The sequence below is a fragment of the Hyperolius riggenbachi genome, chromosome 7 (genome assembly GCF_040937935.1).
Source record: "Hyperolius riggenbachi isolate aHypRig1 chromosome 7, aHypRig1.pri, whole genome shotgun sequence".
Lineage (NCBI taxonomy): Eukaryota > Metazoa > Chordata > Amphibia > Anura > Hyperoliidae > Hyperolius > Hyperolius riggenbachi.
The window spans coordinates 84450470-84470201 of NC_090652.1; the positions used below are offsets into that span (position 1 = coordinate 84450470).

At 45.9% G+C, this 19732-nt stretch overlaps 1 protein-coding gene and 1 long non-coding RNA gene across 2 annotated transcripts in view; one reads left to right on the forward strand and one right to left on the reverse strand.

Moving 5' to 3' along the window:
* The window catches only part of LOC137524406 (uncharacterized), a 19287-nt gene extending 1258 nt beyond the window's left edge, over positions 1–18029 (reverse strand). The window contains exon 1 of the long non-coding RNA XR_011022673.1: positions 17941–18029. This is a non-coding gene — a long non-coding RNA (uncharacterized lncRNA). The remainder of the gene's footprint in view (positions 1–17940) is intronic.
* ADCY9 (adenylate cyclase 9) overlaps positions 1–19732 on the forward strand; it is a 187863-nt gene that overhangs the window by 10451 nt on the left and 157680 nt on the right. The gene's annotated exons all lie outside the window — the stretch shown is intronic.

Genomic DNA, 19732 nt, shown 5'->3' on the forward strand with positions numbered 1-19732 from the left:
ATACGGAGGCTGCCATATTTCTTTCCTTTTAAACATTTTAGTTGCCAGGCAATCTGATGATGTTTAATGCATCAGTAGTGTCTAAATCACATTTGAAACAAGAATGCGGCAAATGCAGTCAAACTTAAAGGGATACTGTAGGGGGTCGGGGGAAAATGAGTTGAACTTACCCGGGGCTTCTAATGGTCCCCCGCAGACATCCTGTGCCCGCGCAGCTGCTCACCGATGCTCCGGCCCCGCCTCCTTTTAACTTCTGGAATTTCAGACTTTAAAGTCTGAAAACCACTGCGCCTGCGTTGCCGTGTCCTCACTACCGCTGACGTCACCAGGAGCGTACTACGCAGGCGCAGACCGTACTGGGACTGCGCAGTACGCTCCTGGTGACATCAGCGGGAGCGAGGACACAGCAACGCAGGCGCAGTGGTTTTCAGACTTTAAAGTCTGAAATTCCAGAAGTTAAAAGGAGGCGGGGCCGGAGCATCGGTGAGAGGCTGCGCAGGCACAGGATGTCTGTGGGGGACCATTAGAAGCCCCAGGTAAGTTCAACTCATTTTCCCCTGACCCCCTACAGTATTCCTTTAAGTCAAACTTCTGATCTGCAGGCTTGTTCGGGAGTTTGACTAAGAGTATTAGAGGAAGATGATTGGCCATATCCTTCTCAGGTTAGTTGTCCTTTAAAATAAATCTATAGTGATTTAAAAAAAATGGAGTGTGTAGGTTCTGGATGGAGATAGCGTAGACTCTGGGTCCTAAAGAGCTTTCCCTTTTCGCTCATGTCCTCCGTATTCCAGCACTGTCACCCCGTGAGGTGTCTTCGACCAACTGGTCGGAAACAGCTCCACCAGGAGCCATTGGATGCACTTGTGCCCCTCAGTGCTCCTGAAGATGGGCTGCTCCGTACTGCGCATCCGCGAGCGACCTCTCACTTGCAATTGTGCAGTACAAAGCTGCAAGTCTTCAGGAGCACATAGGAACACAAATGCTTCTGAAGCCTTCTGTAGCAGCAAATGTGCTGGAACACGGGAACCATGAGAGGAACGGGAAGGCTCTATACTATAGAGCCTTTCTGTTCCTCTCATGGTATACTTACCTCCATGGGTAAGTATAGTGGGGGTTTTTTAACACTACAGATTTGCTTTAAAGAGGAACAGTCCCTGAAAAAGATTTATACAAAGATGCTGACCAGCCTCCCTGCTCACCGTACACTTTTTTTGGCAATTGGACGGAGCAACTGCCATTCACTAAGTGCTTTTAAAAATAAAGAAAACCCTTAGAACCCCCCCTTGAGAAGATGGGCTAGTCCAAAATCTGTTGGTAATGTCAGATTTCTACTACTTACTGTACAGCAACATAGGAGAAAAGTGATCTATGGCTCATTTTATTCAGGAAGAAACAAACTTCTTATTGGTACATGTTTATATGCATTTAAAATGTTTTCCACAGAGGTCATTTAACCTGCCTGGTGTTCTGATTCCCGCGGCCCTGCGGCCGCAGGAAAGTTTTTTGCAAATTTTGTTTTAAATATATCATGTAGCTAGCCTAGCGCTAGCTACATGATTCCCCCCTCCCTGCGGCGTCCCTCCCACCCCTCCGGCGCAATCACCCATCCGGAAATCCTGTTCTGAACGGGATTTCCAGGAGGGCTTCCCCCGTCGCCATGACGACGCACGTCGTGACGTCAGCGACGTCGTGACGTCACAGGGAGACTCGATCCACTCCTCAGCGCTGCCTGGCACTGATTGGCCAGGCAGCGCACGGGGTCTCGCCTGGGGGGGGCCCTGCATCGCGGCGGGTAGCGGCGGATCTGCAGCGGGCAGCGGCGATCGGACACAACACGCAGCAAGCAAAGTGCTTGCTGCATGCTTTAAAAAAAATTTACTCAAATCGGCCCAGCGGGGCTTGAGCGGTGACCTCCGGCGTCTCTCGAGCCTAGCTCGTCCAGAACGCTAGGGAGGTTAAAGAGCACCTAAATTGATACGCAACAGCATAAAAAAACATTTCATTGCTACTGCTTATACAAATACATCTGCAGTGTGTCTATTTCCTGCTTTCATGGAAGCAGACATGGGGTTAACAACCTGTGTTTACAAATTAGCTGCTCTGTGGAAGAAGCCAGCTGACACAGCTGAGAGATCAAATTACAGTTGTGATTAGTCACAGATGAGGGGGAATTATACACGCTAAACACTCTAAATACACACAGGTTGCATTTCTCTCTGTTTTCCTTCCGTCCTGTTAAAGAGTTCAGATCCAGTTTAAGTCAGTGGAGCTGCAGGACAACCAGGAAATGTGCATTGTTTAAAAAGGAAATAAATATGTCAGTTTCCATATCCCTTTCACTTCAGGTGTGCTTTAGAAGGACAAATGAGAGTTTTATATTTAGAAGCTGCAGTATCCTCTGTGCCACCCTGGCCACCAGTTTATTGGAATCTGCCATCACCTCACACTTGTGGGGCTGTGTGTAGCTGAGGCCATTTTGCTTGTTCTCTCTCACCTCAGGCAAGGTTGTCATAGCTTGTGAAGTGTTACCAAAACATGGATGTTATTTACATAATTGGAGGCCTTGTTTGTAAAACACGCGGCCGGCAACGCCGTAGAGAACAAATAAGGTTAGGACAAATGCTGCATGTTTACCCAACATGGGGAAGTTTCTAACTCTATTGAAAAGCTTGCAGCCTTACTCAACACCAAAGTCAGCTTATAAACGCAAATAGGCCAATAAAACGGCAAGTTTTCATTCAGCGCTCTCTCTGTCACAAGTTACAACCAGTCTCATCATTTATCACCTGTAATCGCTTTCATTTATAAGTGGATTAAAGCCTCAGTCCACTGTCATTTTATATATGGTAATTCTATTCCATAGGGTCATTTTTAAAGGCATTAAAAATGGCTAAGCTTTGTTTGGAAGATGCTGTCATGGTTCAGACCACAGAAAGTAAAAAAAAAACATTCTGAAAGTCCATTTAGGGTCCTTTTACATTGGATTTGCATGAGGCAAAAAATGCTACTGCAACGGATTACACCGCATGATTACACCGCATGATTACACCGCATGATTACACCGCACTATTACACTCACTTTAGTATATGCAGTGACTGGATAGTGTAATGGTTAAGGGCTCTGCTCTGACACTGGAGACCTGGGTTAGACTCTTGGCTTTTCCTGTTCAGTAAGCCTCTACCTGTTCAGTAGGGAGACCTTGGGCAAAACTCCCTAACACTGCTACTGCTACAGTTTATACCATAATGGAGTGTGGTATTCTAACTCCTTCAGTTTCAGTTTCAACCATTTCCAGACAAATATTGATTGGTGCACTACTGTGTGCTTCTGCCGATGCCCCAGAGCATGGCAACGAAAAATGTCCAGCGCCAATTTCTAGTAGATGTCCATATGTTTCAGGGATGCATTTATCACTGCCTGCAAACCAGCAAGCCAGTTGCTGTGCTTGCGCAGCAGCATAATATTTATGGAAGGAAGGTAGCGACAGTCCGCCTATACTCTTGGGATTTTCAAGTACTAAATATCTAAGTTTAATCCTGGACTTGTTCCAGATAAAACTAATCACCAGGGATTTAAGTTTTCTAAAGAAACTACAAGGAATGTATACTGGAGAGTGATGAAAAACATAGAGGCCTTTAGGCAGCAGCCCCATCTTGATTAGGTTGACCTTATTTGCTACCGGCAGGGGAAGTTTTGACCAGTGGCGTATGTTTAGAGGTAGAAGACCTCTTGTGTAAGATATTTTTGTGGGTCCTTATGTATCGTTACTCCAAGGTACATAAAGGAGGAGACTGTTTGCAGTGGGGAGCTTTTAGGCAGAGGTTTGATAGCTTGTTCATCTATATGAAGCACCACTGATTTGGATCTGTTTAGATACAGACCAAAGTAGTACCTAGAGGTGTCAATGACACTGTGGACAGCGACGTTTCAGCGTCAACCAGGTATAGTATTGTGTTGTCTGTAGGTCTGTGGAATAGGAGTCAAGGAGTCTGAGCAATTTTTGGGTACCTGAAGTCAGAGTTGGTAGTTAACTGTGGAGTCGGATGATTTTTGTACCAACTCCACAGCCCTGGTAAGTATTAGACTAAGTAGTCAGGTTTCAGCAGTCAGAGTCAGAGCAATTTTGGGTAACTCAGTCAGTCGGAGTCAGTGGTTTTATAAATGTCGGAGTCGGATGATTTTCATGCTGTCTCCACAACTCTGGTTGTCTGCAATCATACTAAGATTTTTCTCTGTGTGTTTTAAAACCAGTCATTAAAAAAAGAGCGCTAATTCTGCATGCCAGGGGGGCTCAGCAGCTAGGACATACAAGAGGGAGAGGGCATCCCTGCCTCGTACCCCTAGCCCGAGGAAAAGATTCAGAGGTCTGATCTACTGGCATATATACTATATACTGGTAAATAGAGTCTGAGAGTACATTTTAAACACCTTGTTACCTTCCATCTCCTCTCCTCTCACCAACTAGCCATCTTGTCTAGTAATAAGTGGGATGGGGAGAATCCCCCTACAGCTGAGATTAGGAAGGAATGCAATGTGCATAGTGTGAACACATGCTCAGTCAGGCCCAAGAGAGTACGAGTAAGAACAGATATGCAGGTCTGCACGATAAGGGTGGGAAGCCTGGATCTTACACACGCATTCATTTTAAAAAGTTGCCTTTAAAAAAGGGCACAGGGTATTGCCGCTACTAGAATATCTGTAAAATTACCTATATACTACTTATTTCCAATATTAATTGTCTTAACCTAACCATACTTTCACACAAGACCCTCCCTCTACTGATGCCTAACCCTAGGACCTCCCTCTACCGATGCCTAACCCTAGGACCTCCCTCTACTGATGCTTAATCCTAAGACCTCCCTCTACCAATGCCTAACACTAAGACCTACCTCTACCGATGCCAAAACCTAAGACCCTCCCTCTACTGATGCCTAACCCTAGGACCTCCCTCTACTGATGCCTAACCCTAGGACCTCCCTCTACTGATGCCTAACCCTAAGACCTCCCTCTACTGATGCCTAACCCTAGGACCTCCCTCTACTGATGCCTAACCCTCGCACCTCCCTCTACTGATGCTTTACCCTATGACCACCCTCTACCGATGCCTAAACCTTAACCCTCCGTCTACCTATGCCTAACTCTAAGACTCCTCTACTGATGCCTAACCCAAAGACCTCCGTCTACCGATGCCTAACCCAAAGACTTCCCTGTACCAATGCCTAACCCAAAGACTGCCCTCTATCGATGCCTAACCCTTAACCCTCCCTCTACAGATGCCTAACCCTAAGACTCCCTCTACTGATGCCTAACACTTAACCCTCCCTCTACCATTGCCTAACCCAAAGACCTCCCTCTACTGATGCCTAACCCAAAGACTTTCCTGTACCAATTCCTAACCCAAAGACTGCCCTCTACCGATGCCTAACCCTATGACCTCCCTCTACCGATGCCTAACCCTAAGACCTCCCTCTACCGATGCCTAACCCAAAGACTGCCCTCTACGATGCCTAACCCTAAGACCTCCTTCTACCAATGCCTAACCCTAAGACCTCCCTCTACTGATGCCTAACCCTAAGACCTCCCTCTACCGATGCCTAACCCTAAGATTGCCCTCTACTGATGCCTAACCCTTAACCCTCCCTCTAAGTATGCCTAACTCTTAACCCCCCAGGTGGTGCCTAACACTTAATAACCTTAATTGCAGCTAAGAGGGTAAATTTGGGCGCCCAATAAAATTTTATCAGGCGCCTCAGCATGCCCAAATTTCCTTTCTTTGCCGCAAATTGTGGCTTTTATAATGGGCGCTTTTGGTGGGGCCCTTGGTACTTTTCCGTTAGCCGGGCGCATCCACTAGGTGGCGTTTATTAGTATTCCCCCTCCAGGCCGCCATGGATAGTAGGGAAAGATGTAATTCTGGTGGAGTTTTATCGCCATCTAGTGGATGCGCCCGGCTAACGGAAAAGTACCGGGCCCTTTTTTCCGCAAGGGCTCCTGCACCATTTTTTCCTGTTCCGCTTGCACCCATCTAAAGTCAGCAGCAACCTCCATAATCCTCTCCCTTCACTAATTAAACTTTCCTTCTCCAGATCATCTTTCCAGTGTCTAGAGAAGGGAAAATGATGCACTGCATGGCAGCCTCCCACACACTCTGTTTTGTGATATGTCACTGTTTGGAGAAAACACATTGTTTTGTGGGCTGATGTACAAATTCCCCTGACCTCTGTCCTCTGCCGCTATGCTGTGCCAATGGAACTAATCACCCAGGTGTGACAGATCTAAAGAGCAGCTTTTTCCATCATGTGGCACGGTCATGTGACCAGCCTGCCTCTGATGTCAGCAGCATCTTATTTTCAAGCAGCTGTAATTGAGTTTTCCAAATGACTTTCAATGTCAGAATTCTGAGGCTCGGACCGGCATTGTTTTAAGGTCCTCTCAGAGGAAATTCCATTTTCACTCAAAAATTGCAATAAGCACAGATAGGGACTGCGCAAGTGTTTGTGCAATTAAATGTTATTAATAGTTATTGTTCCATTTAAATCTGCAGGCAGCTGGAAATTTCCAAAACTGTCAGGATCCTCAAACATTTCAGCAACAGGGCTCCGTTTGAAGTACTGTTGCAATGAGTCTGTCCATGGCGTCCTGACGTACTGCAGGACAGTTAGCAGAGCTAGTATGGTTTTGGGGACCCAGCAGGAAATCTCATAGGGAACAGTTCTCCAATCACAGCACCCCCTTCAACTTGAAGCGTAGTGATTGGCTGAATAGTGTGGGCGTAGTTATTACTACAACCTATTGACGTATTGACATTCTATCACCTCTGCAGTCATTCATGTAATAGCAATAGAGTAAAATCTTTAAGGCCTGAAACACACTGCAGGGCGCTTTTCATTCCATGAGCACTGTGTTTGTGTTACGTTTAAAAAAAAAAAACGCTTTCATTGGCCTGCATAAAAATCACGTCAATTTGCCACGAACACAATCTATATATACAATAGAGTACGTGCCTCAACCTTCAAGCAAGAAGAAGAAGTAGCACCCTGCCCCCAGGGCCGGTCCAAACAAGAAGAAGGGGCCGGTCCAAGCAAGAAGAAGAAGTAGCGCCCTGCACCCAGGGGCGGTCCTAGACTTCCCGCTGAGCTGGAAGGGGTAGCGGGCAGGAAGGGGGTATTGGGCACAGCGGCTGCGCTATTAGTAAGAGGCGGTGGGCGGGGATGACTCACCTCTTCCGCGTTCCAGCGTGCGTTCCACTGTCGTCACTTCCTGCAATGCCGTCCACTTACAATACAGTGGGCGGCATTGCAGGAGATGACGACAGTGGAACGCACGCTGGAACGCGGAAGAGGTGAGTTATCTCCGTCCGCTGCCTCTTACTAATAGCGGCGGCTGCTGCTGAGCTTAAGCTGGAGGGGGAGCGCAGATGGGGGACCCAAGTGAGGGAGAGGGGGGTCCTGCTGAGCTTAAGCTGGAGGGGGAGCGCACATGGGGGACCCAGGTGAGGGAGGGGGGTCCTGCTGAGCTTAAGCTGGAGGGGGAGCGCTCATGGAGCAATTATGTCATTAGTACAATTTATAGCCACAATATTTTATTTGGAAATAAAGGTGCATTTTTTTCAGTTATGTGTCCATCACTAATTTTAAGCCCATATATGCAAATATAACAGTAATATACCCTTATGCCATACATAGTTAAAAAAAAAAAAGCGGAGTCCCTAACATACAATAACTATTTATGTCTTATTTTTTAAATGTTGTAATTTTTGTTTTCAACAAGTGTCTTTACTTTGGTAACTGGGGTGTGTGTGTGGGGGGGGGGGGGGGGGGGGGAGGTCAGGGAGGGGAGTTCAGGGAGGGAGGAAGAAGATATTACATTTATTTTTTATATAATTTAATAAGTGTAACATGTAGTGAGAAATGTGTATTATTTTTGGCAATAGATGTCCTCACACTCTCTGTCTTTGTGAGACAGAGAAGGTGTTGTTAGAGCAAAGCTCATTGCCTTCTTGTTGAAGCCATGATCTTTGCTTACGGGCACTTTGATTCTTCCCTTTCCCTAATTAAGGCTATGCGGGTTCCGACGGTAAGCGCGGCAGGGGGAGGCCCGCGATCACGAACGGCAGCTGGGGAGGACGTTTTAAAGCGTCCTGTGGTTCGTTAACAGGGACAACATTAAAATGGAGCGTGGGCGGGTAAGGTGGCCACACACCATACAACTTTTTACATTTCTTTTCAGTTCGAGAATTACAGCCAATTTTTCTGATTGATTGTAACATTTAAAAAATCTGACCAATGTACCACACACGTGTTCAATTCTTCCCCAATTATGAAACAATAGATTGAAAACTCTGAAAAAATTGCTTGGGTCTATACATTAATAAAGTGACAATCTACCCTACACTGTTCAATTTTCATAAAAAGCAATCAGAAAAATCCAACACTCCCGATCGACTTATACAGAAACAAAAAGGAAATCCGATCGGATTTCTCGCATGAATGAAAAAAAAAAGCTTTCAATTTCTCGGGACAATGAAATTGAATTGCTGTAAAATTGGATCATTTTATTGTATGGTGTGTGGCCACCTTAGAAGGTTGTATTTTTATAGATATACTGTACAGTACATATGCACAGAGGGAGATACTGGTTGCTTGGCAGTTGGAGAGAAACAGCTGTTATTTCCCACAATGCAACAAGGTTCACAGACAGGAAACGGTCAGTACCTAGGTCCTGAAATAACACTGTGGGAGGGGTTCCACCACAATATTAGCCATACAGACCCCCCCTGATGATCTATTTGAGAAAAGGTAAAGAATTCTTGTGGGAAAGGGGGCATCAGCTACTGATTGGAGTGAAGTTCAATCTTTGGTATAAGTTCCTCTTTAAAGGAAACCTGAGATGTAATAAAATAAAAGCTTTATACTTACCTGGGGGTTCCTCAAGCCCTTCCACACCGATCGCTCCCACACCGTCTTCCTCCGCCTCCTCGCTTGCTCGGTAGAAGCCCCATTGGCTTGGCCAGTCAGGGCGTACTGCGCATGCAGGGCCCGGCTGCGTGCGCTCACTCTTGCGGCTGGGAGCACCCTGAACATGCACAGAACGCTCCCAGCCGGGGGAGGGAGACAGACTGGCCTCGACTTGCCAAACTAACTCGGCTTCTACTGATCAAGCGAGGAGACGGAGGAAGACAGCGTGAGAACGTTCAGCGCGGAGGGGCCTGGAGGAACCCCCAAGTATGTATAAAACTTTTATTATTATTACGTGTCAGGTACACTTTAAGTCCTACTTCTTCCTGATGGAAAAATACATCACATTGTTCCTAGGATGGAAGAATTGCGGCCCTGCTAGTGACTAGGTGGAGACCCCTGGTGTATGGGTGTGAGCAGTGTATCAGGCACAGCAGTCCTGGATGGGTTAAGCAGCTGGAGCACTTGTTGCCCCTCTGATGGAAGTGTAAGTGTGTTTGTGTTGTGGGCAGTCTTGGCTGACTTGCTGTGTTATTCCTGTACACACACACACACTGGCAGGACATGCAGGGTTGCTGTGTGTCCACAGGCCTCCTCTGTGTTGCTATGAGCCACGTGTTTGTCTCCAAGCCTGCAGAAGACTTTACAGGGAAGCTGCAGTGTATTTTCAGCAAGTACACATACTGAGTTGGTGCTATTTTCAGACCCCAGTTTAAGGGCATGTTTCCACTTCTGTGGCTTGTTTGCCATTTTCCTCACATTGCGGTGTTCCTTTGCCTGAGTTTTTCGTGCATTTTACTGTATGCATTTGTAGGGGGTGGAAGGATAATCTTCATACCGCTGCATTCATCTGACCAAAAAATGCCTGAACAGCAGTAAGCATTTCGGAAAACTTAAAGAGGAACTTTAGCGAAAAGGGGAAAAAAATATATCAATACATTGCAGTGTAATTTGTTCATATTGTTTGATCCGCAATCAGCCTGCATGTAATCATGTTTACTACTCGCAGACATGAAAAAAAACAGACAGCACCAACTGCCATTATCTATGACCACACCCACTAACAATGCGATAGGCTAAAAATGTGTTGTTTTTATAGATATACATATGTACAGAGAGAGATACTGGTTGCTTGGGAGTTGGAAAAAGCCGTTATTTCCCACAATGCAACAAGACTCACAGACAGCAAACTGTCAGGACCTAGGTCTTGACATCACAGTGTGGGAAGAGTATAACCACAATATGCATACCCCCCTGATGATCTATTTTGTTACAGTTCCTCTTTAATCTAAACTGCAGGATGCTAGGCCTCCCCATTCTCCTACACTGAGCCCAGTACTTGTCTTTATGTGTGGTAATCAGAAATCAAAAGGCCCTGAAGCCAGTACTGGATCATAGTTCCCAACTGTCCATATTTCGGAGGGACAGTCCCTCTTTGAAAACCAAATCCCACTGTCCCTCTTTCAAGTGTAACCAAGGCGACATGTGATATGATGAGATAAACAAAAGTTTGCTATCTTAAAACAGAAAGAATTTGCGATAATTCAGGTCGGAGTGAGCTTGAGATGTCTCCCAGAGCATCACTGCTGAATATATGCAAATTAACCATTGTACCCTTAGAAGCTAAACACACCTCCATAACCGCTGGAATGCAATGATGTGTTAGCTTGTTAATTTGTACAGAGCCAGAATAATCCAACATGCATACAGACTGTTTTGGATTGTTTGATCCTCATCAGTGCATGGCATAGATTAATTTGGCTCTATGGAGTAGGGATTGTAACACCAAGAGGTACAGACTAACCATGGTCATGCTCATGGTGAACCAGAATTCATTGGAGTGTGTGAGGGGCTACAATGGTCCTAAAAGCCCCCTTACTAAAATACTAAGAAAAACAAGGGTTTGCTTTCTTAAAACAGAAAGAATTTGCGATAATTCAGGTTGGAGTGCGCTTGAGATGTCTCCCAGAGCATCATTGCTGAATATATGGTGAGATAAACATGTGTATGTTCAGTGCAAAACATATTAATAACCAGGCTGTTTTTTCTTTTTTGTTTTTCTGCCTAAAAGAGTTAATTTTCAGGCATGCAAGTGACAGGTTCGGTCTTGTCGGTACCTTGTCAGGAATATAGCACACCTTACTTATAAGCAAATTACAGCCATAAAAGTTTTCCTGGCAGAATACAACTTCTGAGGGCAGGGGATAGATAGAAAAAGGTGAATAGTTCATATTTTAACTCTGGGACACTTGATAAGTCTAATCTCCCTGGTATTAAATCTCCCCCCACACACACACACACAACCTGGCCTAACCCCTCTGGTACTAAATCCCCCCCCCCACACACACACACACACAAAACCTGGCCTAACCCCTCTGGTACTAAATCTCATCCCCTCCCCCACACACACAACCTGGCCTAACCCCTCTTGTACTAAACCCCCACACAACCTGGCCTAACCCCTCTGGTACTAAATCTCCTCCCCCCCCCCCCCCCAACCTGGCCTAACCCCTCTGGCACTAAATGTCACTCCCTCCACACAACCTGGCCCAATCCCCCTGTTACTAAATCTCATCCCCCCCCCCCCCATAACCTGGCCTAACCCCTCTGGCACTAAATGTCACTCCCGCCACACAACCTGGCCCAATCCCCCTGTTACTAAATCTCATCCCCCCCCCCCCCCCATAACCTGGCCTAACCCCTCTGGCACTAAATGTCACTCCCGCCACACAACCTGGCCTAACCCCTCTGGTACTAAATCTCACCCCCCCCCCCCCCCCCCACACAACCTGGCCTAACCCCTCTGGCACTAAATGTCACTCCCTCCACACAACCTGGCCCAATCCCCCTGTTACTAAATCTCATCCCCTCCCCCCCCCCCCCCCCCCCCCATAACCTGGCTAACCCCTCTGGCACTAAATGTCACTCCCGCCACACAACCTGGCCTAATCCCCCTCTGGTACTAAATCTCATTTCCCCCCCCCCAACCTGGCCTAACCAATCTGGCACTAAATGTCACTCCCTCCACACAACCTGGTCTAATCCTCCTCTGGTACTAAATCCCCCCCCCCCCCCCCCCAGGCAACAAGACATCTAGCATGTGTATGTAGCTTGTTTAAACAGGTAAGGCCGGTACAGACACTGATTGTTTAGGCCATCAAACTATAATCTGTACTCAACTTGAAGTCCTGTGTATTAATTACCAGCTCTTATCATATGCTGATAACCTCTCACCATAGCCTTCCACCTTCATAATATCAAGGCACAGCTCTTGTGTGTTCAAGATAAGTAAGATTGTTTTAGGATTCTGAGACACAGATCTATGGACTGGGTGCTTGCTTTGTAATCTCCCCTGCTGTGCATAGCAGATCAGAGTATACAAATGGTCTCTGAGATAAATGTGCTCAAGCACTTTGGGCCAATTGCAAAACAGAAGCGTTTAGCACTACCATTTTGTGCGGGTGATTTTACTGCGATTAGCTTGGTAAAATCACTGTACACTCTCGTGATTCAAAGCGATCGCAGTCAGCGCTTTTATAAGCACTGTATCACGATCGCTCCTGAATCGCGGTAAAATTATTCAGGGAACACGTTTTGCAATTGCGCAGGTCTGATATGCTTTATTTTTCTGATCAATTTTGTATGGAAGTGATTGGGAAATCGATCAGAAAAACGATCGGGAGTCAGATCAGACCTGTTGGAAATAATCTATTGGAACCGTCTATCATTGTGTGTACCAGGCATTATTATTCTCCTCAGCTATAAATACTGCTCATTCATAAGGTAAACGGGGAGAGAGAAATCATGCGTTAGATCAGATAAATATAAGCAGTAAGGGCCTTTTTCCACTGCCCTGTGATCTGCAATTTGATTCTGATCGCAAATCGCAAGGTACATTAAACTAATGGAAACTGCAGCAGCAATTTCCATTAGTGCAATCCGATTGAGATGCGATTTTGGTCACAGCGCAATCGTCGTCCTGCCGCGTTTTGTATGCGATTGAGCTGTACTATAATGAGTATAGTACAGTGATGGCTAACCCTGGCACTCCAGCTGTGGTGGAACTACAAGTTCCATGAGGCATTGCAATACTCTGACAGCTCTAAGCATAACTCGGGGAGGCAGAGGCATGATGGGATTTGTAGTTTAGTCACAGCTGGAGTGCCAAGGTTAGCCTTCACTGGTATAGTAGCTCAATCGCAATCGCATGGTGGAAATTGAAACGCGATTGCATTTTATTGTGGAAAAGAGTACTGTGTTAGCCATCAGTAAAAGCAAGAAGTTTTCAATCAGGATGATATCATTTATTGGCTAACTTAGAAGAAAAGCAATAAGCTTTTGGCTAATAATAAGCCTTCCTCAGACTGAGTTCTGTACACACAGGAATCAGTCTGACGAAGGCTTCATAGCTGAAAGCTTATTGCTTTTCTTCTAAGTTAGCCAATAAATGGTATCATCCTGATTGAAAACTTCTTGCTTCTAGATCAGATAAGGAGAGATAAATTGTAACTCCTCCTTTTGTGTCCTACCTGATCATGCACCTCCACTACTGCGAACCCATGCTATGCATCTGAGGGAACCTAACTTGCCTAATCTCCATGCTCCCATCCAGTGACTGACTAAGCATTACCTGGTACTCATACTGTGCTGCATGATCTGATCTTTCTTGTATTCAGGTATTGTCATATTGCTGTATGTCACCCCTAAATATTGTATGTATCCCTATTTATTGTCCAGCGCTGCGTAATATGTTGGCGCTTTATAAATACAATAAATAATAATGATAACTTAACCCCCTTGCTGTTCCAATTATGTCGGCAAGGGGGTGGCGCAGAACTTTTTTTAAAAAAAATTTTTTTTAAATCATGTAGCTAGCCTAGCACTAGCTACATGATAGCCGCTGAGCAGCGGCATCCCCCCACCCACTCCAGCGATCTGCGCAAGCAGGAAACCCCGTTCAGAATGGGATTCTTCCCTCGTCGCCATGGCGACGATCGTGATGACGTCACCGACGTCATGGACGCCAGAGGGAGTCCCGATCCACCCCTCAGCGCTGCCTGGCACTAATTGGCCAGGCTGCGCAAGGGATCTGGGGGGGGGGGCGGCGTGGCGGGTAGCGGCGAATCGGCGGGTAGCGGCGGCGATCGCGTACTACACGCAGCTAGCAAAGTGCTAGCTGCGTGTAGAAAAAAAATTGCGAAAATCGGCCCAGCAGGGCCAGAACAATCCTCCTGCGCAGGTTACCCCGAGCTCAGCTCGGGATAACCGGCAAGGAGGTTAATCAGTAAGGCTAGATAATCATGAAATTAGTTTTGTGAATCAACCTCTATTTACTGTATTTTTTGGACTATAATGCTGGGAATACACGGCTCGATTCTGAGCTGATAAGATGGTTAAATAGATAATTTCCGACATGTCCGATCACCGTTCGATCGTTTTGCCTCTCGATTTGTCATTGAAGTGTGTATGAAGACAGGGCCAGCGGCGGACACGGTAAAGTATACTGCACAGGGCACTGGGGGGACGGACATTTTACATTGGGTGGACAATGTCGTGGTTCCATTGTGTTCACCACTCATCCCGAAATTGCATGCCCTTACCGCCACGCACCTGATCAAGCAAATCGGCCTGAGATTTTGCAGCATGTCCAATCAATACATGCGACCAATTACGACCCGAATTTAGTCACACCGTCGATCGAACATGCTCTTAGTGACATCGAGTTTCATCTGGTTATAATAATTGAATCGGATGGTCGATCAGCTGCCAAGTCGCCTGATGACCTTAAAGTGGATCCGAGATGAACGTTTACTCATTGCATAATTGTCTTCCTTTCCTATTGTTTATAGGGCATTCCTCAAGCCAAATACTTTTTTGTTTTAATACTCTAATTCCCTATAAACTAAACAAGCCATGCCCACAGGTTTTCAGAGAGCCAAGGCACTTTCAGACAGTAGCAAGGGCTCATGGGAGCTCAATCTGGGCAGGAGGAGGGGGAGGTATTACTAGCCAGAGATTTCAGAGGCAGAGGGGAGGAGGAGGGGGGATTAGGTTTTTTCACAGGCTGAGTGCTCAAGATACAGATAAGCCTGCCTCTGTGTAATGTTTACAAACAACATGGCTGCTGTCATTGTATCATAGGAAGAAATGATCATATTCTATTGAAGCTGGTTGCAGCTAGATTTGCTGTGTAAACTATCTAAACTTTAGATAAGACATATAGACAAGTTACTTGTTATAGTTAGTTTTTCATCTCGGATCTGCTTTAAGTTGATATGCTTTTATGTTATGCCCATGAATCGGTTACCCATATTCCCTTGTTTTATCGCATACTTTTTTTCACTTGCTGTTCCCACTTTTTCTCGCCTTGAGGGCTTGTTCACACTAAGGGTGTTTTCATCTTTTTTTTAGGCGCCAGCGATTTTCAAAATCACCCTAAGGGCCCATTCAAACTAGAGCGTTTTGTCGTCATTTCGGCAAAACGCTCAAACGCTAACGCTTTTTAAAAGCGCTAGCGTAATGAAACTCTATGTGCCCCTTCTTACTTGGGCGATTTGCGCTAATTGCCGCAAATCGCCCAAAACCTGGCAAAAACGCGAAATGCAAACGCGTCGCCTGCACCATTTTCAGGCGATTTCCCGGCGATTGCGTTCCAGTGCTATAGAAGCGCTAAACGCGATTGCGGCAAAATCGCTGCTGTGTTCAGTGAATTTTCTGCGTGATATCGCGAAAAAAATCACTCCTGCAAAACGCTGGCAAAAATCGCCGGCGTTTTGTAAGTGTGACTGGGGCCTAAAAGCGCTTGTGCAATGATTCCTTATGAGAGTGTTCACATCTGAGTGGTTTGTTTCCTATCCGCTCACCAAAGTGCTGCCTCTACCAGCTTCGGGGTGATTTGGCTATAATGGAAGGTATAGGGAAATCGCAAAATGCTTGAAAAAGCGCTTTGTGTAGTGATTTCCCCAGCGCTTAAATGAATAAATACATGATATTTATTCATTTCCGGGTCAAAGAGTTCACTTCCTGTCTTGCGTCAGAGGTACAGAGTACCTAGCAACCTCATGGTGAACCATAACTCCTAGGAGTGTGTAAGGGGCTACAATGGTCCTAAATGCCCCCTTACTAAAATGCTATAGAAAACATTAGTTTGCTTTCTTAAAACAGAAAGAATCTACGTCATGAAGTGGAAAAAAATCACTCTGCAAAAGCGCTTAGCAAAGCGATTTATAAAAAAAAAAAAAAAAAAAAATCGCAGCGTGCAGGTAAGCGTCGGGCGGCGCTAAAAAAGATCGCCCACAAAATTGCAAAATGCTGGCGTCATCGATTGCGATTTTAGATGTGAACAAGGCCTGAGAGATGTTTAGCCTAGAAAGCAGACTTCCTGACTTTGCTCTGAGTGTAGAAAAAGAACAAAGCAGAAAAAGAAATTGGACTTTGATCAGATCATAGACTAATTTGCATGATGAAAGCAATTCATTAATTGTTAAAGAAAAGATTAATGAGCTTGACTTGTGTTTTTGAGCTGTTATTATGGTAAAATTATCTTTTAAAAAATTGTCTTGTTTTCACCTGGGGCTGGCGGGCCTGCTTGTGAAATGGTATTCTGATAGATGTGGATGTCAGGCCCCTTTCACACTGGTGCATTGCGTTACCCTGTCTTGCCAATAAAAGTCTATGAGCCATTTCATACCTGGCGCGGCGCGATGCGTTCCGCCAGAAGTGACCAATTTGCTGCAAAGGCACACGGGCGTTGTCGGGCAACTTGCGCGGCAACATGCGGCAACCGGAAGTCATGTAAGTCTATGGCGACGCAGCTTTTTTTTTTTTTTTAAATGCGTTGTGGGCTTGTGGCGTGCATGCGCGGAAGCGTATTTTTTCAATACACTTGAAATGCAATTCTAATCTTGGCCACAGGAAGTGAGTCTTACTTTCTGCTTGACCTGCAGCCAGTAGGAAGATTACTACATATTTGCTGTGGGAATCCCCGAATGCTTTTTAAGTGTTGTTGTGTGATGAGGTCATCGCACCACAGCGCTCCGGTGTGAAACCGGCCTCCGTCTCCAAGATGCGCATGCGTGGAGGGGAATGGCACTATGTTTAACCATGAAGAAGAACGCTGCAGATATTAGTTTTGTCTTCCCAGACATGAATAAGCACACTTTCCCTAGGGCTCATTCACACTAGTGGATGTGTTTAAAACACATCAACAATCCATGTAAAAAAAACCACATGCGCTAAAATGCATTGAAATGAATTGAAATGTGCATTTTGAGGACGAGTCTGTACAAATCACTCAGAGCTCCCATGTTCACATGCCTGCTCTTAATAAAACCCATATTTTTCCTCATCTCCTCCTGTCCAGCGCTGCTGATAGGTTCCCATGTCTCTTTGGGCGGGTCTACAGATGACATGATTGCAGGGGCTTCATCCAATCACATCATCATACTCGCAGAGGCCAATCAAATTCATTTCTCCCAGATCACTGTCTACTGGTTCACAGTGATAGTGATAGGCAGGGCACAGCAACAAGTCAGAGTTTAGGCCTAGGGCTCGATTCACAAAGCGGTGATAACCCAGTTAAAGACTTTAGGCGTGATAACCATTTTTATCATGCCTAAACTCAGTTTAGGCATGATAAGTTTAGGCATGATAAGTTTAGGTGTGATAAGTTTAGGCATGCTAAGTTTAGATAAGTTTATTACGCGTGCAAAGTCTCGCACGCAAAGCAGCGCCATTAAACTCTATGCAAAGTGCACCAGACTTTGCTAGCGCAAAACTTTTGATCAGCTGTGCACTGCGGTGCTAACCCAGTTGGTGCTTAAACTTATCATGCCTAAACAGAGTTAAGGCGTGATAAAGGGCTTTTCACCACGGTGCTAACTGTTAGCACCGCTTTGTGAATCAGGCCCCTAGTCCGCAAAGTGAAGCCGGGAACTAAATCAGTTTCCACCAGGGCTGTGGAGTGAGAGCAATTTTGGGTACCTGGAGTCGGAGTTGGTGGTTTCATAAACTGAGGAGTCTGATGATTTTTGCACCAACTCCACAGCCCTGGTTGCTATGGGCCACGAGTGTTGCACTGGCAGACATGAAAAAATACAGACATCACCAACTGCCATTATCTATAACCACACCCCCTAAGAATTTGATAGGCTAAAAGGTTGACTTTTTTTTATAGATATAAATAAGCACAGTGGGTTGGAAACATCCATTATTTCCCACAATGCAACAAGGCTCACAGACAGGTCCTGACATCACATGGTAAGAGGGGTATCACAACAATATCAGCCATACGGACCCCACTGATGATCTATTTGAGAAAAGGAAAAGATTTCTCATGGAAAGGGGGTATCAATTACTGATTGGGATGAAATTGGTCACAGTTCCTCTTTAGACTGGTTTCATATTGGGTGTTCCGTTCTCTGTAACAGAAGGAACGCACACTGTCTTTGGCTCTAGACTTTTTGCTGTCTGAGGCAAACTTGTGAGGATGCTCCCCCCCCCCCCCCCATAGGTAGTATAATTACCCCCAGTATAGGTAGCCTGGTGGGGGTAGCAGCCAGAAAGGCCCCCGGGTCCTCCCCATTCTGCGCTCCAGGCAGCGGGCGAGGAAGTGATGACTCACCTCCTTCCGTGTTCCAATGCCACCCACTGTACTTCCGCAAGTAAAGTGGGCAGCATTGCAGGAAGTGACGAACGGTGGAACGCAGCGCTGGAACGTAAGGAGGTGAGTCATCACTTCCCAGCCCGCTGCCTGATACTTGTACATAGCGATAATAGCTGGAGGGGGAGCACAGACCGGGGGGGGGGGGGGCAGGTGGGGTGAGGGTCCGACAAACCCCACTTACGCTGCCTGAGGAACAGGGGAGGACTGGCTAGGGGGAGATTTCCCCCCAGGCTGCCTCTCATTTAATGATTTAGGGCTGGCTGATCCACCAATCTTTTCGATAATTATTATTGAATCAGATGAAAACCTGTGCTGCCACAAGCATGCCCAATCAACGATTTGACTGATTTGGGGTGGAAATTACTGTATATTCCTGCTTATAAGACTACTTTTTAACCCTTGAAAATCTTCTGAAAAGTTGGGGGTCGTCTTATACGCCGGGTGTCATTGATGCAGGGTGATACGCCCTATCCTGTTACCGCCTCTCAGATCTCCCTGCTGAGGGAGCGCAATCTATTCTTCCATACCACTCTGATAAACAGGTAGACAAGGAGAGCTGACCAGTCTACTTAAGGAGAGTTGACCAATGCAACAAGTCAATTGACTATATACTGTTATATACTGGGTAACACATACAGTACAGCACCAGTATCTGTTCATACACAGCACCAGTACATGATTTTTTTATTTTTATTTGGTGTGCGTTGGAAGAGGGGTAGTCTTATACGGCGAGTATATTCCATACTCTATATTTTAACTGGAAAAGTTGGGGGGTCGTCTTATACGCCCAGTCGTCTTATACGCTGAATATACGGTAGTTGAATGTATTGATCTGAGATGCTGGGAAATCTCAGGTCGATGTGTTCGATTAAGTGCAGCAATCACAAACGATGAATGTGACGGAAACCCGGGCCATTGTCCCTCAAAATATATTATGTGCCCCCCGATGCCTGTGCATTATACTTTACCTGTCACGCTGTCCCTCAAGTGTCCTTGCTGTATTTCTGCATTGGCGCCCCACATGACCATCGGCATATAGCACGTGGGGCGCATGTGTGACATCATTTGGGCTGGGGCTGCCGTGAAAACGGGCCTCTACTTTGTGTTTTC